This window comes from Balaenoptera physalus (assembly GCF_965194825.1).
Source record: "Balaenoptera physalus genome assembly, chromosome: 8".
NCBI classification, from domain to species: domain Eukaryota; kingdom Metazoa; phylum Chordata; class Mammalia; order Artiodactyla; family Balaenopteridae; genus Balaenoptera; species Balaenoptera physalus.
Genome location: NC_138887.1, coordinates 47,086,237 through 47,105,576, shown reverse-complemented (window position 1 = coordinate 47,105,576; position 19,340 = coordinate 47,086,237). Strand labels below are relative to the sequence as shown.

The window sequence follows — 19,340 nt, the reverse complement described above, 5'->3', positions numbered from 1 at the left end:
ATAACATACAAGGGAACTCCCATAAGGTTAACAGGTGATTTCTCAGCAGAAACTCTACAAGCCAGAAGGGAGTGGCATGATATATTTAAAGTGATGAAAGGGAGGAACCTACAACGAAGATTACTCTACCCGGCAAGGATCTCATTTAGATTTGACAGAGAAATCAAAAGCTTTACAGACAAGCAAAAGCTAAGAGAATTCAGCACCACCAAACTAGCTCTACAACAAATGCTAAAGGAACTTCTCTAGGTAGGAAACACAAAGAGAAGAAAAAGACCTACAAAAACAAACCCAGCATAAATGTGGAAAAATAGAAATCTCTTATTATGCTCCCTGCCTTGTGTGGATCCTGGGCTTGGGGCACTGTCCCCTGCATCCTTAGAAACCACTAAGAATTCAAACTCATGCTCAGCTGGGTTAAGTTAAAATCCTCAAGGTGAAAACCAGTTTTAGTTCTTTGCATACTTCTCTTACTTTTAGTTTTACTTAGCTTTTTGACTCTGAGAAGTCCTTTCTTGCTTGCTAACTCTTCAATGCATTTTGACTTTTTTCCCTTATTTAATTCAGCATAAAAAAAAAACTAGTGGAGTGTTTCTTAAAGATAGCTTGGGACTTCCCTGGTGGCACAGTGGTTAAGAATCCGCCTGCCAATGCAGGGGACACGGGTTTGAGCCCTGGTCCAGGAAGATCTCACATGCCACACAGCAACTAAGCCCCATGCGCCACAACTACTGAGCCTGTGCTCTGGAGCCCGTGAGCCACAACTGCTGAGCCCAAGTGCCACAACTACCGAAGCCCACACACCTAGAGCCTGTGCTGCACAACAAGAGAAGCCACCGCAATGAGAAGCCCATGCATCACAACAAAGAGTAGCCCCCGCTTGCTGAAACTAGAGAAAGCCTGCGCGCAGCAACGAAGACACAACGCAGCCAAAAATAAAATAAATAAATAAATAAATAAATTTTTTGAAAAATAAAAAAATATAAAAGATAACTCATCCATAATACTGCTGGGAATTGATTTTCATGTTCTTTTTAAAAGATTACAAGAAATCATATCTGAGATTTGCTTTAAAATAATTCCATCCAAAAAATAATAATACAAGGTTGGCAAAATGTTGAAGCTGGGTGTTAAGTACAAAGGGGTTCATTATACTACTCTTTCTACTTTTGTGTTTGAAATTTTCTTTACCTTTTTTTATTAGTTTTTTTTGAAGTATAGTTGACTTAAAACATTGTGTTAAGTTTCAGGTATAGAGCATAGTGATTTGTGGTTTGTTTGTTTGTTTGTTGCAGATTACATTCCATTATAGGTCATTACAAGATATTGGGTATAGTTCTCTGTGCTATACAGTAGATCCTTGTTGCTTCTCCGTTTTATGTATAGCAGTTTGTATCTGTTAATCCCATACTCCTAAAATTATCCCTCTCCTCCTTCCTCTCCCCTTTGGTAACTACAAGTTTGTTTTCTATGTCTGTGAGTCTGTTTCCATTTTGTATACAGATTCATTTGTATTTGAAAATTTCTTTAATAAAAAATTTTTAATGAGACATAGAGATAAAAGGAGAAATCAGATGTTTGATCACAAAACGTCTCCCTCCCTTTTCCTTTTCCCTCACGGTTGTCTAACCCTCACCACTTTTTAACCTCCAGCCACAATGCTGAACCCCTTCAATCCTTGTATGGGAGCGAGTGGGCTTCATGCCCAGATACCAATGCCGAGGGAACGGTCTTTGCAGGGAGAAGAGGCTTTATTGCAGGGCGGCCGAGTCAGGAGACAGGAGGCAAACCTCAGATCTCTCTCCCCATCCGGGAACCCCTCACCCGTTACAGAGTTAGGCGAGGGGGTTGGTACGAGGAAGTGCTGGCGGGCAGGTTTTGATTGGCAGGCTTTGGAATGGCAGGCCATTTATGGTCAGGTGCGGGAACGGGGCTTCAGCACCGGATCTTCCTGGACAGCGGACCGTTCGTTTCTGAAAGGGTTCCAGTGCTCCGGTTCAGGTCATGTCTGGTCCTTTGGTTCCGTGAGGGGAGAAACTTTGGTTCCAGGTCTTGTTTGAGGTCAAAATTGTCACCTCTGTGCATACTTTGGCTGCATGACTTACAGTTTTGTTCTGCTGTCTCTAAAGAACAACTCAGAATAGGGCTAGTTCTGTGGTTACACTCTCAGTACATATAAAAATAGAAATACATGAAAATAATAATTATAGTTTTACCAATAGCTATTATTTATTATCTTTGCTCTGGGTAAATATTCTCACAAGGGACCTAGTCAGCAGGTTTCGTTAACATCTCCATTTACAGATGAGGAAACAGAAGCGTAACTAGATTAAAAGTAACTTCCTGGTCATCATGCCTTCCATCAGTGCTGGAGCCACTAACTAAAAATCTATGACTAAAAAGCATTCTGTGTCTGTCTGACTGCAAAACTCCTGCCCGAACCACTGCCGGAGATCACCTCCCACTGCACCAGACTTTACTGAAAAGAAAGAAAAAGACAAAGGCGTGACCTCCTTCTCCTCCTTTTGGAAATTTTCCTCAGCTCAGAGGAGGAAGTGTTTCTCCTCCTTTCCCCTCCCCTGTTTTGTGATTCCACTGTCTGCCCTTCACTGGACCCTTTCCTCACCTCCTCCACCTTCAGGGTCTGTGTCACCAGCTTCCTGTGGGGAATTTTCGATCAGCCATTCCTCACAACCAGCTCTGGTAGCCATAACTTCTTCATGTTCACTGCCAGGACCCAAAGTTAGGCATGAGGCCTTGAATACTATAATAGCCTCCTAACTGACTTCCCTCCTCCGATCTCTTATTTCTCCAGCCTACTCTGTATTTCCCCCAGGTTAGTTGCCCTAAAAGACTGCTCTGTGTTGACTCTGTTCAAAAACCTTCAAGTCGGACTTCCCTGGCGGCGCAGTGGTTAAGAATCCGCCTGCCAATGCAGGGGACACGGGTTCGAGCCCTGGTCCGGGAAGATCCCACATGCTGCAGAGCAACTAAGCCCGTGCACCACAACTACTGAGCCTGCGTGCCACAACTACTGAAGTCTGTGAGCCTAGATCCCATGCTCCGCAACAAGAGAAGCCACCACAATGAGAAGCCCACACACCACAACGAAGAGTAGCCCCCACTCGCCGCAACTAGAGAAAGCTCATGCACAGCAACGAAGACCCAACGCAGCCAAAATAAAAAATAAATAAATAAAAATTAAAAAAAAACAAAAACAAAAAAAAAACCTTCAAGTCAACCCAGGACTCATAGCTGAAATGACAAACCCATGTCACAGAAGAGCCCTTCCATGCCCTGCTGCCCCCTCTCACTCTCACCCGACCACATGCACTAACAGACCCACGCACGCTCCTTTCTCAACCCGGTGCTCCTGGAAATCCTGAAGCACTCTTACTGCAAGTGGCCCACAGCCCCGAGGGTGAACTCCTGCGCGTGGTCACGGCCCTCCCCCATAACACTTTCATTCTTCCAGTGAAATCTCAGTGAATACTTGCACGAACCCTCTGTTCCAGCCAAACTGCTCATTCTCTTTCCGTGGATACGTCTGGCGCTTTTTCACCTTGGCTTTTGCTCTTTGCTCATGCTGTTTCCCCAATTTTGCTTCCCACACCCTCTTCTCTACTGACCAGGTCAGCTCAGATTCTAACTTCAACACAAATCCCCCTCGATCGCCTCACCTGGACATGCCCTTTCCCCCCTTTAAGCCTTTCTCCCTTGCCTGGCCCTTCTCTCACTGCCTGACAATGACCAAGTAGGAGTCTTACTGTGTCTCTCTCATCCCATCCCTTTACCTCTTACACCCTATCGTTCGCAGGAGGTTGTTAGAAACACAATTGCATTGTTCTTAATTTCCCAGGTAAAGAAGCTAAAGTGCAGAGAGGTTAAGGGACTTGCCCAAGTTGACAAAGTAAGTTCGAGCTGCCTGGGTATTGCATGTCAATTTCTGGATGCCCTTCAGCATCATTCTCTCTACATTATGTTATTCCTTCACCAACTAAAGGCTAATTTCCTGCAGGAAGAGCATGTTTTTTGTACATTGTACACATACCCATTCCTGCCCTCGCTCACGCACACACACACCTTTTCCATGTCTAGCACAGAGTAGTTGCTTTATACACATTTTTCGATGATGAAAAGGCCATCCCATTTGGAACTATAGTCTTTGCATAGTCTCACATATGAAAGCAATTCTCTTTTCTTTGAGAAGGGGAACATTTGAACAAATAACCCCCAGAGAGAAGCAGTAATAAAAAAGAAATGTATTTAAATGCTCTTATGTAATCATCCAATTCTCAGACACACAAAGGAAGGACACCGCCTCCCTTTGCCCAAGGCCATGTTAAGATAGTTCGGAGTAGATCAATCTGATGTTTTCCCTTTTCTGGCTGCTAGAGAATTCTGCTCAAAAATCCATTGCAGAAATCAGATGTGGTGACTGTGATACTTAATTCAACTAAGATGTATTGGGACAAGTTGTGTGCAGGACTTGTGCTCAGCTAGAGTGGAAGATTCAAAAGTGAGACTTTCACAGATTAATGGGGACATAGTCACATGTAAAAGTAACTCAACATCAAGACACACTCTCAACGTGCTCTGCTGGAGAGTCAATATAAATGACGAATAAGCACTTGAAAAATTATTCTACGTCACAAGTGATCAAAGAGAAGCAAATTTATACAATAATGGATATCATTATTTCCCAATCAAATTGCCAGGGCTTTTTGTTTTAAATCATAACACTTAGTGTTGACTAGAGTTTCTGGGAAATGGGCTCTCAAACATTGGTGGTAGAAGATCCTGTCAGGTAGATAATATAGCAAAATTCTTAATAAACCTGAAAAATATACATATTTCACCTAGCGATTTTATTTCCCTAAGTAGACTTAATAAAGTCTGTTTCCAAAGATTTCGCTACAGAAGTATTCATTGAATCAATATTTTTACTTGTAATTGTGAACAACTGGACACAATCTAAATAATGATAAGCGCTAACACTGAACTGAGTATTTAGTAAGTCGTAGACACTCGTCTGAGCACTTTACATAGGTGGATTCATTCAGCCCTCCCAGACAACTCTGAGGGGAAGGTACTATTATTATTATCATGCCCATTTTACAGATGAAGGACTGAGGCACAGAGAGGTTAAGTCACCTGGTCACACACCCAGTAAATGGAAGAGCCAGGATTGAGCTCCAGCAGTTTAACTCTAGAGCTCATGCCTTTAACCAGCCCACTCCACCACTGCGCCAATCTAAACAGACAGTAATAGGAAAATGGTTAAAAACTGTAATGCTCAATGTGCGTGTGTGTGTGAGAGAGAGAGAGAGAGGGGGGTGGCGGGGGGAAGAAGGAGGAGGAGGAGAAGAATGGAAGGAAGGAGGGTTGGAGAGAATGAATGTGTGTGTCACATGCAGGAGAGCTGTGTCCTAAGAGTGTATCCAAATCACTTAGGGCCTCTTGTAGTGGCGGGACTGTTTCGTATTCCTTGGGAGTAAAGAGGAGGGAAAAATAAAAAAGAGACAGGACCACTAGGTTGCATGAATTATAGCACATTTGTACAAATAGGATGCACTCATTAAAATTTTGATGTATAACTTAATTGAGTTCTAGAACAGTGTCTTTCAAATTCTTTTGACATGACTGATATTAAGAGATAAACACGTTTATCACAACCATGCCCATCCACAACAGGTTGAGGGTCAGCTGTCTCCCACCAGTTCAATTGTACTAGTTATTTACGGTGGGTGTCTATTCCTGTGTCATGCCAGTTTGTAAATTTTTTTGAATATCATATACATTGTTTTATACACACACACATCTGAAATAAGTTTCATGAAACAATACTCAATCATAAGAAGTGTGATTCACTCATATATTCTGCTCTATTCTATGCTATACTATTCTGTTTTGTTCCTTTCTGTTCAGTTCCGTTCTGTTCTGTTCCATTCCATTCCACTCTATTCCATTCTTAAAATTCTGGTTGTCAGCCTCTAGTTGATTTTATCATCCTAAATTAATGCACCCGTAATTTGAAAACAATTCTAGAAGAAAATTATGGTGACTGTAATACCTAAAGTTTCCACAACAGGGCACCACAACTCTAACCAGAGACATTTTATAGGAAAGGATAAAGCAAGGGCCGTGGGGCAGGGGCAGGACACAACCAAACAGACCACGAGTGGGCAGGCATCTGGCCCGAGGACAGCCAGTCTCTTGACCATTAACGTATCTGAAGTCCTGACACAAGAGTCCCACCCCTAAGGAGACTATCAGGATCTATCAGAATCTCAGTCTTGTGAACCTGAAATGGAAACTGCAGAGAGATTTAAGTGGTTGACAGAGTGAGGCTAAAGGTGAAACTCCACCAGATAAAGAGAGGCTAGAAGGGTAATAGTGGGTCACGAAAAAACCAAAGGTTTTGATAGGTTGAAGTCACGGGAAAGAAGAAACTGAAAAAGCAGAAGCTATAAGGACCTGAAAAAGATACGTATGGCAGGGAAGCCTGTCAATATAAAGAAGAGAGCGCCGCCCCAATACACATTGATGTGTAGTCACTTTAGCGGTGGAATCCTAGAGGGAGCTTCTCAAGCTCATGCTGCCAGTGTCCCTTCTAGGGTCTCATGGATCCTGTATCCCTTAGTGCCAGGCATACTTACAGTAAACGCTTCTTCCTTTTGCTGATCTAGCAGCTGTTGAATCTCTTCTGTTTATTCCTGCAAAGGAATCTAATTAAAAAACAAAAAACAAAAAAGAAAGATGTTCCCAGTATATTAAGTTTTTAAAGGATATCATTTGGTAGCACTTCTTTATAATGTAGTTTTGCTTTAAAATCTATAATAGAATATAAAGTCCAGAAGGATAGACATCAAGATATTAACAGTGGTTATAGATGAATATAGATGATATAGTGAGCATACTTTTTTCTTTTTTATTGCACAAGCTTTTTTTCTAAAATAAGCATATACTAATTGTTAAATGTTTTAAGTGCAATGCTCATTCAAAAGGAAAGGATTTTTTTTTTTAATAATTTAAGATTATTGTATTTCCTTACAAGGGGAATGTTTTAACAAATTTTACAGGGGTCAATCAACCCTTGTTCAAATTGAGCACACATCAAATCTAGCATTATAGGAGTTTTATTTGTAAGTGAACTTTTAACTATCAATACAAATGCCAAGATACTATACAAAACATCCACAGGAACTTTTTTCATCTTTTTTTGAATTGTTCACAAACATTTCCTACATGATCCAACATACCACAGGGAAATGGTACATCTTTTTCTTTCAATTTGCATACAATGGAAAAACAAGAATATATATATATATATATTTTTTACAAAGTTTAACTAATAGACACTACCAAGCTGACGGTTTAAGTCTATAGGAGAAAAATTATCTAATAAAAAATAATCAGAATTTATTTAGCATCAGTCACTTCCATAACCAAGTATTATTCTGATTAATAAAACTTGCCGCCATTAATTAGGCTTCTGGTATATACTTATACCAACTACTCCATCTGTTGTATTGCTCCCCACCTTGGTTCTTCACAATTACAAACAGAAAATCATCGCAAAGTAGGGGCAAGCATTTGCAAAAACAAACAAAAATCCCCAGCTTATTATAAGCATGAATGTGTGGTGGAATTTCCTCCCAAGCAATGGATTTTGAAATCACTTAAGAAATCACCGGAACTGAATGTGTCAAGATATTTTGCCTAAGTCCAAGAAGAGATGCATTTATTTATATCCAACAGAGGACTGAAAATTGAACTTAGTGTTTAGTTTGGGGGCAGGTTGTGGGGAATTCAGTCGTTTGAAAAATGACCGTCTTAAAAAAAAAATGACCACCAAAAATAGGTTCACTAAATTTATTTTAAAAATCATAAAACATTTCTTACAAAAGAGCATTACATTGTGCACACTGCTCTGAATATATGCCAGGGACATCTGGACTATTGTTACTTTTCCTCCCTGTCCCCCCCACCCCCAAATGTTACAGTGACCACAAAGCAAAGAGTTCACAATAATTACATGGGGGGATTTTTTTTAAACCACCAACAGTGAACAAAAATGAAAAGTCACTCACTCTGCCGCTGTTTCAAAATTTCAAAGTTAGTTTTTGCACACCCCCCCTCACCCCCCAACCCTGTTAGTAAGGAACTAAAAGATTACATGTGGTGAACAGCAAAGATTTCACTACACCTCAAATGCAGAACACGTATGAAGCAGAGGAATGTTGCCTTTTTAAACAGAAGCAGATAAAATAAAATGATGCAGGACTCCTTCAGTTCTTCACTAGTCTTAGGAAAACTTTCCAGAATACTGTTTCACACTGTTCTGCAGCAAATACTATGCATTCTGTATCTGGGCCTGTGTTCCTATAATGGTAATGATCCGATCTTTGGACCCTTCTAAAGGCTTATCAGTTTTGTTTTTTTTTTTAGTATACAAATTTAATATCAAAGTCTCTAGGTAAAATTGATTTGAATAAGTTCTGTTAGCCACTTCTAATTTCTTTGTGATGTAAAATCTTTTAAAGCATAAAAATCAGCCTTTCTACATTATTCCATCAGACATACATGGAAGTTAAAAGAAATGAGAAGAGAGAACAATCAACCAGGAAGGTGAATTTACTGAGAAACAGTCATTCTTTCTCCCTCCTCCTTTTCTTTTCCTCCTTTTCCAGGTCTCTTTCGGTTCCAATCAAGAGAAGTCTTGAGAGTTCTGAGAATATTTCTTTGACGGCTTCAAATCACCATACCTACATCCTCTGACACAACTACACACACGGGAACAAAAATAAACCTCTGCTATCTACTCATGTAGGAGGGATTCATGCAAAATTAACTCCTACACGGAGACCAACAGGTGAGTTTTCTACCTGTTCTTTATAATGTCCTTCCATTATAGTAAATCCCACACATTATGAGGCAGAAGTGGTTACGTGAGCTTTTCCTTGAAGTCAAAAATCTTGCATTCATTTCAAGCACCTGGTGATCATAGGGTACAGCCAGGGAAGGTGCCATCCCCCCTGGGGGTGGGGGGTGGCGGTGAATGGGCTCCCACACCCATGCACCTCCTGATGTACAGATTCTGGAGAAAAGAAGGGCGATCATACCGCAGTCAGCCTGTCAGGCTGTCGGGCCACTGGGCGACCCGACCAGCCTGGAAGTGTCCCATCAGTTGCTGAAAGCAAAACTCTGTCCCCCCTGTGACGTCAGGCAATTTGAGGGCTTATCAGTTTTGATCGAAGCTCCTGACTCATGACAGATTTGTTTAATCCGCTGACCACCTTTGCCAATAATAGATCCAGCCAAATCTTTGGGAATAGTTACTTGTGTAGTAATAATAGGTCCACCAAGATCACCATATGAGCCATGACCCCCGGCATAGGAATAATGATATCTAGAGCCACCCTGTGGTTGATAAGCCATCTGCCACTCTGATGGGCTCCATGCATCTACTGCAGAGTCCCAGGTTTCATCAGCACTGAAACCAACCATGCCATCATAACGGTCTCCAGGTCTCCCTCTTCTGTCATAGGCCATTAGCTCTCCTCCTCTAGGTGGTGGTGGAGGACGAGCTCTGCCACCACCCCAGCCACCTCGTCCAGGAGGAGGTCCTCGATGCGGGCTCATATCATCATAATCTCTTCTGGATGGAGACATGGGATGCCCACCCCGACCAGGAGGCATTCTGTCAAAACCACCTCTTCCCGGCATGGGAAATCCCACAGGACGTCCACGGCAGTCATCGAACATCATTTTAAACCACCACACTCATCGGTTTCACCGTAAAAATTGGGATCATAATGCTGAGCACGTCCTTTGATGGGAGACTCTGATACAAGATCAAGGATGATCTTTATGCACTCTACAACACTATCAGGTTTTCCTCCAATAAGAACGACTCTGTCAGTGGATTGAGGACAACATTCCTGGAAAAGCTTGATTGTTATCTGAGTGTTCTCTCGAAGTTCTTTGATTTTAGCACCTTTGACCCCAATAATTCCTCCAGCCAGACTCTGATGAATCAACAGTCTCAACTCGCAGTCAAAGTCGCTTCCTTTATAGTGTTGGTAATTTAAGCATTTCACAGCTTCAGATTCGAGCGGGAGCTGGCTGGTTGCGGTGGGTGATGGCAACTGCAGCCCCTCTTCCAAGGTAGGGATGATTTTCTTCAGAATTTCTCCAACTGTTTCAATATCAGCACTGATACTCAGTATGCGCTCGGGGCCACTGCTGTCTGGGACGGAAACACTAGCATTGCAGTCTGTATGGAGAGCCTTAATATTCTTGCCTCCTTTTCCAATCACTGCCCCAGCATTCTTGCTCTGAAGCAGAATATGCATAATTCAACCATCTCATCAGTGTTTCTAGATCTTTTAAAAGCTTGTTCCTCTTCCATATCTTCAGCAGGGCGTTTACCAAATTCGCCATTGGTTGTGGTGTTGGGGAAGGTTTCCTCTGGCTGTTCAGTTTCCATTTTCTTGTATTAAAGGGACACACCAATCAGTTATTAAATATATCCTTGCAGGGCAGAACTGAAGTGTTCTGGGCGGGACCAACTGACACCCTAGTGCTGCAGTAGCCGGGCAAAGCTGCCGTCCCTATGCCGCCGCGCCGCCTCAGCCGGTCACAGCCAGACCTTTTTTAAAAATAAATTTATTTATTTATTTATTTTTGGCTGCGTTGGGTCTTCGTTGCTGCGCGCGGGCTTTCTCTAGTTGCGCGAGCAGGGGCTACTCTTTGCTGCAGTGAGCGAGCTTCTCACTGCCGTGGCTTCTCTTGTTACGGAGCACGGGCTCTCGGCGCATGGGCTTCAGTAGTTGTGACTCGCGGGCTCTAGAGCGCAGGCTCAGTAGTTGTAGCGCACGGGCTTAGTTGCTTCGTGTTATGTGGGATCTTCCTGGACCAGGGATCGAACCCGTGTCCCCTGCATTGGAAGGTCGATTCTTTTTTTTTTTAATTAATTTAAACAATTTTTTGGCTGTGTTGGGTCTTTGTTGCGGTACGCGGGCTTCACATTGTCGTGGCTTCTCTTGTTGCGGAGCACAGGCTCTAGGCACGTAGGCTTCAGTAGTTGTGGCACGTGGGCTTAGTTGCTCTGTGGCATGTGGGATGTTCCCGGACCAGGGCTCGAACCCATGTTCCTTGCATTGGCAGGCGGATTCTTAACCACTGCACCACTAGGGAAGTCCCAGGAAAGAATTTTTAAAACCAAGATATGTTTAAAGATAACAGTACAAGGTTGCTGAGTATCTGCAGGAGGATCATGTGATGTGAGCTGCGCCTGAGGGCATTGCAAGGTACAGGTGTCTGGCAAACTTTCCTTAAAGGGACCACTCTGGTAAAGCCTGAGAGGCCAGTGCTTCCAGGGAATGCTGGGAAAGGTGGGGTTGGCGGGGGGAGGCCTGGCCTTAGCTGAAGCAGAGAGTACCCTGAAATCATAAAAGACATATAAATTTGAATATATTTGGTGGAGATTATTTTATTTTTTCAACTTTTAAAAATTATGCACTATTTGATAGATATTTTAAAAGATGTAATTTATACGTGTTATAAAGCATAATAATAAAACAACAAAAATATATCCATTACCCAACTTAAAAAAAATAGAACATAACTAATACCTTTGAGACCCCCATATACCTATCTCTGAACCTATCAAGCACTCTCCCTTCCAAAAATAACAATTGTTCTGAATACTGTGTTTAAAATTTCCCTTATGGTTTTATTGTGACTGCAATAGGAAGAGCTAACAGTCTTTGGGAGCTTGGTCTTTGTAAGGCACTATTCTAAATTCGTTACATGTTTTAACTCTAGTCCTCACAACAACCATAAAAGGTAAATATTGTTTCATCCTCATTCAGCAAATGGGGAAACTGAGGCACAAAGAGGTTAAGAGACTTGCTCAAAGTCACACAGCTAGTAAGTGGCAGACTCTGGTTTCAAACCCAGGCAGTCTGCTCTAGCTTCTGTACCCTTAACTACCTGCTGCACCTGTTCTTTTTTTTTTTAATAAATAAAATAAATAAATAACCGATTAATTCCATCATGACATGAAGGAATTTTATTCTAGAAAAACTTTTAATTCACTTCTCAAGTTTACAAAAGACTGATTTCTTTCCTCCTATATTTCAAGCAAAACAACCTATTTTCATAATACAAGTAGCAGCTTAAAAAAAAAACCTGTGTAAGAAGCTGTTTACTTTGCAAGAAAATAAGACCTAAAAATCAGAATTTCCCCTGTAATTTGGAAACGTTTGGTAACAATCTCAGAATAGTCTTGGTTTTAAGAAGTTAGCTACTGAAGTTTTTGTTTTTATCCAGCAGAAAAGAGCTCACATTCAGCTTTGTTATGATTCCTTTCCTAACTAATCAAAATTAAAACATGTATCTATTTCTAAATCATAAAGTAAAATATTTACATTCGGCTCCTTTAGTGAACTGTCCCTTTACATAAACTGATTCAGGTCAATACAGAAGACATATGAAGTCAGTACAGTAGGTCCTCCGGATGTGAAACCCACAGATACAGTGGGCTGACTGTACTACACCATTTTATATAAGGAACCCGAACATCCAGGGATTTTGGGATCCACTGGAGGTCTTGGAATCAACACCCCCCTCCCCCAATCCCTCCTGCACTCTGGGATACCTAGGGACGACTGTATAAAGCCACTGTTCATCTCCTACCTTCTTCAACTACCATCCCATCTTTGCAGGCATACAGGTTAATGAAATATTCCAAAACTATCCCACTGTTTTTTCTTCTTTACTTTCATCTCCTAGGAAAAGCATGACCCACCACTAAGTCAGTATAAGTAGAAGCCTGTTAATCCTCCAAATCAAACACTGTTTAATGTGATTTTCAATTAACAGAATAAGATTATTTACATCAGGAATACTATATGGAAACCTTATGAATGAAAACTAATAAAGACATTTAGCTTAGAAACCACTAACTAGGTGTGTAGCCTCAGGCCCTCGTTACCATTCTGTGGCTTCAGTATCTTCCCCACAAAGGAGGAAATTCTATTAGTTCAGAGATTACAAAAATATGACACATGTGGGCTGCTACTCCCCCTCTGAACAGCCACTACTAATTGATCAGAGATCAAATAAGAAATGGCACCTAAGGTGAAACTTGCTAGACAAGTGATCTAAGCTTCCTTCCCCTTCTAACATTCTGTCTGTGACCTACTTGGAATCAAATACATTTGCAGTGAACAACTCAGACACAGATAGAAACAATATACACAAGCTGACTTAAGGAGTTAGAGCCTCAAAATACAGAAATTCTTTATCATCTTTCAATGTACAGACTTTTTTTTCTTTTAAAGAATAAGTCACTATTTATACATTTCTCTATTTCAGATGTAAAATTCTGGAAAATAATCAAGTCTAAGTGGAAAAACCTTAAAATACTATATCTTTCTCAATTTCCAAATTGTGTAAAATAGTGTTCTTTATCATGAACTACATTCTTGATACTCAGGCATGCTTAAACATGCCTGAAGAGCTCCCTATAGAAAGAATATTGAAAAGCTTCCTGAAAGTCAACTAGGAATGTTTGCCTTATTACTTATCTCAAGTAGGATGCATAGCCAGTTACAGATTTACACAGAACTCATAAAGGTGAACACCCTGACAGATGTTTAGACAATTACATAATTCTGTCAAAGGGTTATTTCTAGCACCTTCATGTGGCCTTCTGAATGTCTAAAGCCTCCTCCTATAAGGCCCTTCCCCCTATGTGCTCCACTACAAATTTCCAGTTCCTCCTTCTTGGTTCCTATCAAATTCTCATTCCCTCAGCCTAACTTTCAACTGTTAGAAAAATATTCTGACTCAAGTGAAAAAATAAATTTTTTTTTGCTTTTGTTCAGCAGAGGAAGTTGAAGCCAGGGAGGGGGAGGGAAATAACAATTGTCTGGTACCATCAAAAAGTGAAAATGTGTAGAGAAAGGGTGATTCATCAGTCAAAACAGAAAATAAGTGCTTACTACAGGCCAATTATTGTGCCAGGCATGGGAGATACGGTAATCAAGATAAGGCCCACTGCTGACAGTAAACTAGCCAGGAAAAATAAGTAACTAAAGTAGTATCAGTGAAACATAGGACCTGTGCCGTATGGTCATAACACAGTCTTAGAAACCAAGGAAGGCTTCCTATGAAAAGATTAGCCAATAGTACAGCAACATTTGAGAGATAACACGACATATTCGAGGAACTGCAAAAACTATAGTATACCTGACATACAGAGACAAGGAATGAGGCTCAGAGATCATGGAAGACCATGGAAGTCACTTTAAGGAACTGAACCTTATCTCAAAAAGTAAAAGTCTCTGAAGGAGACTTATTTGAGGAGCATAAGTATCCCTTTACAGAAGTCTCTATCAGCCCACTTCACCCATTGTTGTAAAGGCGATCAAGAAGGGGAAGGTGTGAGGAAATAACAGAAAGCGAGAGACCGAACAGTGCTTCAGAGACTTCAGAGGATACTCAGACATCTTAGGTTAGAGCTACAATGCTTGGAACACAGGTGCTCAATCATATGCCTCAATATGTACTACATGCAAAAAGGAATTATGGAGATGAAGAAGAATCAAGAGCTCGAACACACTTACATTACTGTCTTAACTGAGAAGTCTTATCAAGAACTGTATTTTCATAAAATTAAAGATACAGCTCTTACTGTTTTTTGTCTACTATTTTTAAACAGTATTGGTTGGTAATTTTTGTTTTTAACTCAGTTCAATTTAAAAGACACTATTCACCTTGTTATACATCTATCTAAGCATGAAGTCCAGTAGAAATGATTTCCCTTTACGGAAAGCTCCTGCCACGGATACCACTACTATGTTAAGATCTCCTATGTGCTCCTGTAGCAATACCTGCTCCAAAGCTTCTTCATCAAGCTCAAAGTTACGGTCATCTTGATGTGCAAGAACAATCTGTACTGGACATGGTTTCTTCATAACCTCATCAGAGTTTACTAGGTCATCATCTTCATAATTCTCACTGAGGAGGGTCGTGGACGAGACATGGTTAACTCCAGTGTTTGGGTCGCTGGTTCGCAGCCCCTCGTGTGACTGCTGTCCCCGCGCTGCCTCGTCCCCCTTCACCATCTTGTACCGATTTACAATTAACTCCCCCTGCTGCACCTGTTCTTAACAATATATTGTCATTCTACTTATTTTTGAATCACATACAAATAGAACCCTACTGTCTGAGTTTTGTTCGCCCAGAAGCACACTCTGAGACATGGATTCTAATACAAGTAGTTTAGTTGGGTGGCAAGCCACTGTATTAGTCAGGGTTATCCAGAAAAATAAAACTAATAGGATATATATAGATATATATAAGAGGTGATTTGTATTTATTATAGGAATTGGCTCACGTGGTTGTGGAGGCTTAGAAGTGCCACCATTTGCCGTCTGCAAGCTTGACAACCAGGAAAGCTGGTGGTGTAATTCAGTTCGAGTCTGAAAACCTGAGACCCAGGGCCCAATAGTGTAAATCTTGTTCTGAGTCTGACAGCCCACGAACCAGGAGCGCCAGTGTCCAAGGGCAGGAGAAGATGGGTTTATCAGCTCAAGCAGAGAAAGCAAATTCACCCTTTCTTTGCCTTTTCGTTCTGTTCAGGTCCTCATCGGATTCGGTGATGCCCAGCTGCATTGGTGAGGGCCACCTTCTTACTCAGTCTGCCCATTCAAATGCTCATCTCTTCCCAAGGCATCTTCCCAAACACACCCAGAAAGGGTTTACCAGCTATCTGGGCATCCCTTAGCTCAGCTGACACATAAAATTAACCATCACAGCCACAGAAGGCCAGCAAGGGAGTGGGGAACTGAGGCAAGGAAGAGAAAGCAGTCAACAAAGAAGTTACTAGGCCTGTGGGCACCTATATCTTAATCACACTGAGGAGCTGGAGTAGAGTATACACTTTGGAATTAATCCTCCCAAGTATTTATACACAGGTCCTGTGGATCATTGGCTGAGGGCTGGCTCCTGGAGGGTGTTAATTCCCTGGCACTTCTGGCCTGCCACGTGTTCAGGCAGAGTGGGCTTTGCAAACAAAGGAACCCCTCTGGCAAAGGGTTGAAATTTCTGACAGTTAGGGGTTGGACTGGCCTGTGCTGAAAGGATAAGGCCTAAGGGTTTATGAGCAGGGCGCTTCCAGTGTGTTACATACTCATGAGCATTCTGCAACTTACATTTTTTGGTTACTCTTCACCATTATGGTTGTGAGCTTCATCCATATTGGCATGTTGATACATGTATATAACTGCGGTTCACTCACTTTGAGTGTTGTATTCCATTGTATAGATATGGTCCACTGACTTATCCATTCTTTTGTTAACGGACATTTGGGCTGTTTGCACTCTTTTGTTATCACAAATAATGTTACCTTGAAACTTGCAAGCCTCTTGCTGCATTTGTGTAAGAGCTACTTCTACACACCTAGGTTTAGAATTATTGGGGTGAGAAGTATTGGCACCTGCATCTTTATGACCTAATGAGTATAGCAGTTTTTCCGGTAGAAGTGCCAGCAGCAGAGATGTAGACGTCCTAAAGTTTTATATCTTTGCTTAAAAATGATATTGTCGGAATTCCCCGGCGGTCCAGTGGTTAAGGCTCTGCGCTTCCACTGCAGGGGGTGCAGGTTCGATCCCTGGTTAGGGAACTTAAGATCCTGCCTGCTGTGTAGCATGGCCAAAAAAAAAAAAAAAGGTACTGTCACACTTTTAATTTTTGCCAGTCTGGTTGGTATAAAATTATAAATAGTGAAATATCTTCATTTTTTGACGATCTATCTATCTGTCAAATTTTTTAAGTTAAAAGTCATGTGGATTCAAGTTCAGTATTCGTTCCTTTAATTGTAATTTAAATTGCCTAAGAAGAAAGATTGGATAATAACATTGGCATTGTGACTATAAATGAATGGTATTGTTTTGCTTGCATAACTTGTATGATGCTTTATTTTAACTGTCACCCTGACTGGGTCGTGGGGTGCCCACATTTTGGCTAAACATTATTTCTGGGTGTGTCTGTGAGGGTACTTCCGGATGAAATTAGTGTTTGAATCAGTGGAGTCAGTAAAGCAGATTGCCCTCTCCAGTGTGGGTGGGTATCATCCAACCTGTCGAGGGTCCAAATAGAACAAAAAGGTGGAGAAAGGAAGAACTTGGCCCTTCCTGCTGATTACTTGAGCTGGGACGTCCACCTTCGTCTGCCTTCAGCATGCCTGGTGCTCAAGCCTTCAGATCTGGACTAGAATCTACATTATCAGCTCTCCTCATTGTCAGATCTTTCGATCAGACCGAACCACACGACCAGCTTGCAGATGGCAGATTGTGGGATTTCTCAACCTCCAAAATTGCATGAGCCCATTCTTTATAATAAATCAATCTCTCCCTCTCTGTCTCTCTCCCCCCATCCCCATATATATATATATATATATATAATATATATATATTATATATATATATATACATATATATATATATAAATTACTGGCTCTGTTTCTCTAGAGAACACTAATACAACTTCCCAACAGGTTCTAAAGTCAATTACAAAAGAAGACTTTCAAAAGCGTGAGTGAAGGTAGCAACTTGAATTAGATGTAGCGTGTAAGGATAGCATTGTAGGAAGACACTAAAGTTCTGTGTCTATTAAAAATTCAGTGTCCTTATTTTACAGGGAAGTGTCATTCTCTACAGGCAATAGGTTTCCTTCTCTGTACTCCTACTTAATGGTTTTCTTAGGACCCTCTTCACTTTGGAACAAGTGGTTCTTCTAGGGCACTTACTACAGGAGAGAGCTTTGCCAACCTTATTAAATTCTTGCAACATCTCTAGTGAGCGAGGAAGCAGCTCCCAGTAGAAGTGCCCAGTATTAGTTTCGTACGACTGCTGTAACAAATAACCACAAACCGGGCGGCTGACAACAGCACACATTTATTCTCTCCCGGCTCTGGAGTCCAGAAGTCCAAAATCAGGGTGTCAGCAGGGTTGTTTCCTTCTGGAGGCTCTGAGGGAGAATCTGTTCCATGCCTCTCTCCTAGCTGCCGGTAGCTGCCAACATCCCTTGGCATCCATTGGCTGCATCACTCCAACCTTGGGCTTTCTTCACATAGCCTTCATCTCTTACAAGGGCGCTTGTCATCGGATGTAGGGCCACGTTAATCCAGGTTAATCTCATCTCGAGGTTCTTACCTTGATTTTACCTGCAAAGATCCTGTTTCCAAATAAGGTCACCGTCACAGGTGTTTGGTAAACATATCTTTTGGGAATCCACAATGCAACCCACACTACAGGAGGGAACAGAAGACACTGTTGGCAAGAGAAGCTAATTATATCAGATATTCAGAGGTTCTGCTCAGATCACTCTTTTAGGGGATGGAGTTGATTGAAAAATACCATGCTGCGTGCTATAGATGAGATTTCTTCCTTTGTGTATTCTGAGTGTTAATACCTTTTCCCTAAATAGAGGCTCAGTAACAGATGTCTGCCACAGTGTCAAGGAATCCAGCCAAGGGGAAGTGGTGCTAACATTTTCACGGGGGAGAATATAAATGACTCTCCAAGAAGGAAAAATGGGTGTGCTGTTGGATGGACACGTTGTACGAGAATTTCTTTACCTTGGTTGTTATTTATTTAATTTTTTCTTTTGCATCTTAATGTGTTTCTTTAAAAAAACAAAAAACAAAACAAAACAAAAAACAAAAAACTTCCCCAAAGTTCTTCCCTGTAAAATAAACCTGTTCTGTAATGTTCTATTTATTTCACAAGTCAGAAGTAAGAATGACAAAAGGTTAACTTTTTCATTTTTTTAAACTTTTCTGTATTTTTGCAATTAAAGTTAATTTGATAAATTTCCCATTATTAACAGGAGACATCATAGATATTTTTTTAAGCGATACTGTTTACTTCTTCAGATGTTTTTCACTATGAACCTGGATTGCTAAGCAATGAGATAGTTGGATTCCTGTCGTCTCCCTTAAAAAAATTAAAATGACATTATTCTAAGAAAAGAAGTGTGATTACCCCGTTGTTAGGTCTATTTAGAGAACAATTTAAGCCACATGGGAAGGGCACCCTCAGAAAGGCTAGCAGGTTAGGGCTTGAGCGTGTGCGATGCTGTGCTTATGGCCCTAAAAATATCTAATTGTCACAGAGAAAATACCTTTGTGAAAAAGGATCTTAACTCTGACCCCCCCAAAAGACCAAAAATATCCAATGTCACTATATAAAAAGCTAATACAACTACACTGCATCTGTGAACTACATTTTATTTTTCTTTCTTTCTCCTCTTTAACTTCAGGG

At 41.2% G+C, this 19,340-nt stretch overlaps 1 pseudogene across 1 annotated transcript; it reads right to left on the bottom strand.

The window, feature by feature from the left end:
• Positions 1–7,410: 7,410 nt before the first annotated feature.
• Positions 7,411–10,776, bottom strand: LOC309665802 (heterogeneous nuclear ribonucleoprotein K-like; annotated as a pseudogene). Its single transcript has 2 exons — positions 9,234–10,776; positions 7,411–8,418 (listed from the first exon to the last, which is right to left on the bottom strand). The product of its transcript is annotated as a heterogeneous nuclear ribonucleoprotein K-like (transcript).
• Between the last annotated feature and the right edge of the window lie 8,564 nt (positions 10,777–19,340).